A 6251-nucleotide genomic window follows, 5' to 3' on the forward strand; every position below is an offset into this window, starting at 1 on the left:
GTCTCCCCGGAGTCTTCTCTTCTCCAGGCTGAACACCCCAACTCTTTCAGCCTGTCCTCACAGCAGAGGTGCTCCAGCCCTCAGAGCATCTTTTTCGCCTCCTCTGGCCCCGCTCCAATAGGTCCATGTCTTTCCTATGTTGGGGGCTCCAGAGCTAGATGCAGTACTCCAGGTGAGGTCTCCCCAGAGCAAAGCAGAGGGGCAGAATCCTCTCCCTTGACCCGCTGACCACACTTCTGATGTAGCCCAGGATACAGTTGGCTTTCTGGGCTGCGGTTCCTTCGTTCAGGAACTTTAGAGGAAATCAGGAATTTTTCCACAATGTTTTACTGTTACTATTCTGTATATTATGGTGATCAGAGTGGAGTGTTGGGATCCTAATTCTTCCCTTACATCCCCCAAGTGCCAGGAGCAGCAGATCAGCAGGACAACCTGGGCTTACATTGCAGCAGACCGTGCCCATACAGGCTCCATATCTGCAGCTGAGTGCTAAACATCTCTCCATTTGGTGGCTAAAAGCCCAAGGTAAGCAATTTGTGGCTGTTTTTCTTTGGCCACAATGCATCCAATGTAGTAAAATAAATAATTAACTGTAGCCATAATCTTTCATCTGGTTAATAAAAGTTCATATTATTCAGGCCAAGGTGTGGTGAAATTTAGCAATGGGCTTCAAGTGGTGATTCAGGAGAAGGATTTTGGGACCGGGTCCCTGGTTACGTAGCTCTGTCCAAGGGTGAGCTCATGTAAGGCTCATGGGATGGTTCATGAGCAGCAACACATCCAGGTGACATACAAGCAAGGCCTGGGGTTATTCTGCAAGGTCTCTGGGATGGCCCCAGCATCTGCTCTTCACTTGGTGCATATATGGATATCTCCAGCGGGGATTTTCAGCAGTAAGAACATTGGCAAAAGAAATGACTAAATTCAGCAGAGGACCCCACCTGGAATAGAGCATCCAGCTCTGAAGCCCCCAACGGAAGGACATGGACCTGTTGGAGCAGGGCCAGAGGAGGCCACAAAGATGCTCTGAGGGCTGGAGCACCTCTGCTGTGAGGACAGGCTGAGAGAGTTGGGGTGTTCAACCTGGAGAAGAGAAGGCTCTGGGGAGACCTTAGAGTCCCTTCAAGTGCCTAAAGGGGGCCTATACAGGAAAGCTGGGGAGGGACCTTCTATAAGTGCATGTAGTGATAGGACGAGGGGGAATGGCTTCAAACTGAAAGAGGGGAGATTTAGATTAGATATCAGGAAGAAATTTTTCATTCTGAGGGTGGTGAAGCACTGTCCCAGGTTGCCCAGAGAAGCTGTGGCTACCCCATCCCTGGAGGTGTTCAAGGCCAGGTTGGATGGGGCTTGGAGCAACCTGGTCTGGTGGGAGGTGTCCCTGTCCATGGCCAGGGGGTTGGAACTAGATGGTCTTCAAGGTCCCTTCCAACCCAAACCATTCTGTAATTCAATATATGAATAACCATAGTATGATGTAGCAGAAGGGAGGTTACATCAAGGAAAAAAATATAAGCTAGCAGTTGTTATGAAACATGTATTGTGAAAAAACTAGAAGTCATGCATAGGTTTTTAACATAATTCTACGGGAAAGAATATTCTTTTCCACGTTCCTTTACAGTAAACTATCATTTAAGTGGTTAATCCATGGGATCTAATTTATGTGAGAACAATACCCTGACTTTTTCCTGATCTTGTGGTATGCAAGGACTCAAAGCTGTGCTCAAGAGCCGTCCCTAGTGAAGGACAGCAAGAAAGTCCTTGTGACTCCTTAGGAGAAGTCAGGCTGAGCTCTGAGCACCATCCAGACGGGGCTGGCGGAGCCAGGCACAGCAAGCTGACATCAAACACAGCCCCGTGGACACATTTGAAAGGGATAGTTTTAAATATGGGTAAGGAAGGGGGGCAGGGGGAGTTGGAAGCTGTGCCCTCCCAGAGGGCAGAGGAGGAGCAGGGACACGGGTACTGGGGAGCCCAAGCCCCCGGGGAAGGCAGGTGTTACGGCCAGGCTTGGGGGGCAGGAGGCAGAAATCAAGTGGCTCTTGCATCTCTGGTTATCACAAAGATGAAAAGGTGGGACACCAGCAGCGTACCTGCAGTAACTAATTATAATGATCACCATACGTGCGTGTAAGCTATTATTAATGGTATCTTTTCATCATATTATAATATTTTTCCATTTCATAACTTCAACATTGCAGAGATAACCAATGCTGCCTCACAATCGGTTTTTAAGACTGAATTCTCCAGTTTGAAATCTAGCATGGTTCAGGACTTTTGGTATCTTGAATGCTGTGAAAAGTATTATTGAAGGGCTGATATTATTCATCCATGAGTCACAGAATGGTTTGGGTTGGAAGGGACCTTGAAGATCATCGAGTTCCAACCCCCCTGCCATGGGCAGGGACATCTTCCACCGGACCAGGTTGCTCCAAGCCCCGTCCAGCCTGAGTCCAGGAGTTGCACAGGACCCTCATGGTACTGAGATTTAAAGTAAGAAGAAATCTTAGTGCAGACTAACCAACAGGAAGACTATTTAGGGAAAAGATACTTCAAATAGCTGAAATGAAATACAGTGTTATGCTGAGGGAAGAAAAAAAGCCATTAATTCTGGATGTACTTACTGCTGTGTATTGGGCACTGTTGGTCAGTTTTTCACTGATGCTTTTTTTAAACAGCCCATTTCTTTTCTTCTTCTGGCCAAGTTTGGCACTTTGGAAAGTGCACGACTGACAACAGCAATGGGTGCAAAGTGTATTCTCGGGCTCCTTATGGCTTTCACCAGTGATATCCTGATTAGAACATCACCAGCCCTGAGACAGGATTTCAGTGGGGAACTTGGTTTTGTTGAGGCTGAAAGCATTCAACAAGAACTAACATCAGGTCACCAAACACCTTGGCTTTTGTTGTGGGAGTTTTTCAGGGGTGAACTGTCAAGCAGTCTCTGGTGGAAGAGTCTTTGGAGGAGAAAAGCCTCAACCTCTGATTTTGCCGTGGGCGGTTCTACGAGATCCCCACTTATGGACCCATGGTGGGGCTGGGGAGTGTAGAGAAAGAGAATGAAGGCAATAAATAAATAATCCTTCAACATTTTTGTTTGTTTGTTTGATCAGAAACCAGACGGGCAAAGATCCTCAGATTTACACGGGAAATTCTCCTGCCGAGCACAGGAATCTACAGCCTTCTCATGTTGACTATGCTCTATCTGAGCACTTCTAAAACTCACCCACACGGACAATATTTGGCGATAATCCTTCCGTAGGCCATTACGAAAAGACTTAATGTTGAAATATTACCATCAAACATTAAATTGGCACCTCGCGTCAGCCCACCATTATACCTCTTTTCAACTCCTCTGCTGTCAAGCCACCGGTGTGATGAATTGCAGCCTGTCACATCACGTTACGTTACGCAGAACAAACAGGACAAAACACATACCAACTGCCAGGCAAATATGTGTTTGCCAACTCTTTTTTGCTGCATAGAAACGCAACCGGCAAATTCCCTACCAGCGAAGCAGAGGCTGAAGGATGGCTCCGGGGTGTGCGAGACAAACATGCCTCCGACACACCGGGAGTGTTACAGATAGGCAGCTCTCAGCCAGCTACAGCAATTATGAAAGCACCTCCTGCTGGGATGATTTCTTGTTCCTTCAGAAAATAGTAATAATAATGATAATAATTATTAAAAAAAAGAGCAGCGGCGGATTCTGCAGCTGCTGATGTCATGAAGCAAAATATAAATACGTAATAATTAATCCATCGCTTGTGTTTGGAGCTGGAGCTATTTTTATGACTGGCCAGCTTTTGGCTCTCTATGCGTAAATATAACACCCACTTATGTACACACACACGTGCATACTGCGAGATGTGTGAATATACATTATGTGGCTTTTAACTGCAGTCTTTTAGCCTACATGTGGGCCTTTTGAAGCTAATGGGAGATTTACCAGGGGCTTTTTCACAGAGCTGTAGGCAAGACTGGAATCCAAAGCATATGAATATTATGCTGTAATGATATAGTGTAAATCATCTCGTTTGACCTACAGTGAATTAGAGGCCATTAAATTTCATCCAGGTATCCTACACCAAGCCAGAAAAACTTGTGTTTGACTAATGCATAAATTGTATTTGGCTAAAATCTATTTGCCAGAAAGGTACTCATTCAGTCTCCATGCAAAGACACTTTCCCTGCATCAATTTCTTTGATAGTTTGTTTCAACAGTTATTTTAACTACGTGTGCTTTTTATTTAAATTGACTTCAGTCTGTGCAGTCAGTGCTGAGAAGTCAAATTCCTACTTAAATTCCTAGTTATAACGTCAATGGATACTTGAATACTGACTTGCTTCTCTTTACTTCAATGCCACGCCACGGGGAACCCTTTGAGATCTTTCACACTGAACTATTCTTTAGCATGTAACATCCTCACCCAAGGAATATCTCTCTGAATTGTTTTCACTTTTGTAACTTATTTCTTGAAATGTTGCCACGGAAAATAAGTTGTTTTACTTGCTAATTGGTGTCGTCCATTCTCTATTGTCTATGTGCATCAAATTTGCTGGAGGTTATAGGGATAAGATGGAAATATATTGAAAAGAACTGAGATGAGAGACCTCACACACCTTGCAAGAACCTAATTGGTAGATTAAATACAGATCAGACACAGACAACTCCTTTCAATTTCCAGAATCTGGAAATACTGTTTTGTTTATAAACTACAGTATGTGGCTATAGATACAAAAAAATTAACTCCCTAAAGCTGGCTGATTTTTCTTTTGTTCTACTCCACACATCGTTTAAAATGAAGGCAAAAAGTGGTTAATCTATGACTTCTTGGTAAGACTTTTCCATATTAAATAGGGCATAATTTTACTACTGACAGATATTACAAAACATGGGGATCATTAAAATTAAAATATTAAGGATAATAGTGTCTTCATTTCAGGCATACAGAGGTGCTTTTTAAATCAGGTTCCGAAGAGGACAAGAATATGTCACGATAGAGAAGGGCACAAGAAAATGGAATGCCATGATTATTCTAAAGCTTGACACAAAACTATAAATCTCTTTCAAGTAAAGATACACAGATCTTTGTGTAGACCTCTGCAGCTAAGCAAACCAGCGAGCCTTTGATGTACTTATAATTATTAGGGGCTGAGGATTATGTCTTTAGGCAAAGCTGTCTAGCAGTGGGAAGGTACAGATCAAAACTGACATCGTGACACAAGCAAGTGGAGAGGTGAGATGAGGTGGAGCCAAAAACAGTTTGGCATTACTATAGACCTTGAGTAAAACAAACCACTCCACTTCTCGAAAAGAACACAGGGAGGGGAGCAATTAGTGCCTGTAACCTCTCGATGGAGTCAAATCCTCGCTGCTAGTTGGGAAATTAAAAATGTAATTAGCAAAAGGCCGAACATCCGAATAAAGAAGAAGATTCAGCAGATCCACTTAGTTACCTGAGAACATATTGTCACTCTCCCAATGAGATTTCCATGCCACGTGCGCTGGGTGCCACTGGCTCCTCTTGAAACCATGGGACTCGAGCAGTCTACACCAAGTAGAGCATCCTTCCAGACCACTCTCTTTGTCATTTTTTTTTTGTGGAGAGCAGGAGTTCTGGCAATGCCAGGCCTACACGTGGACTTGTTACTTGCTAAAATCCCCATCCGAAGCCCACAGAAGACGGTGGAAATCTTTTCATTGGGTTTAGCGGGCTCTGTATCAAATGCTCTATGTGGCTTGAAACGTGCAAGAGAGTGTACACATGAGCACAGTTAAATCATTTCAAATTACTGCAGATCTTCAAAGACGTTCATCTTGTGCAGCACAAAATTAAACAAGTGCTTGTGGAAACTAATTTCTTGCCATAGGTTAACTGCCAATCATACTTAAAAAACATTTTTCATTAAAAATGTTTTTCTGGCTCTCTGGGGAAAAAGTCACATTATTAGAAAAATAAAAGCAAAGGATTTGATTCCAGAGGTTTTGATTGACTCAAACCGAAAATCTAAATAAATAAATAGGAGATCTAACGCTTACACTGAAGGGAGCAGAGCTCCAGAAAACTGTAGCATAAACAGGTGTCCCTGAGACTTTCTAGATCACAGTTATCCCTGCGCTGGAGAATACCTTTTAAGCATGCTATAAACACGTTACACACTGAAATAAAAATCATGACATGAAAGAAAAGGCAAAGATTGCCTTTTCAAGTTAACTTAAAACTTGACAGCAAGAGATGCGTATGCCA

This window comes from Vanellus vanellus (assembly GCF_965231255.1).
Source record: "Vanellus vanellus genome assembly, contig: HAP1_SCAFFOLD_1174, whole genome shotgun sequence".
NCBI classification, from domain to species: Eukaryota; Metazoa; Chordata; class Aves; order Charadriiformes; family Charadriidae; genus Vanellus; species Vanellus vanellus.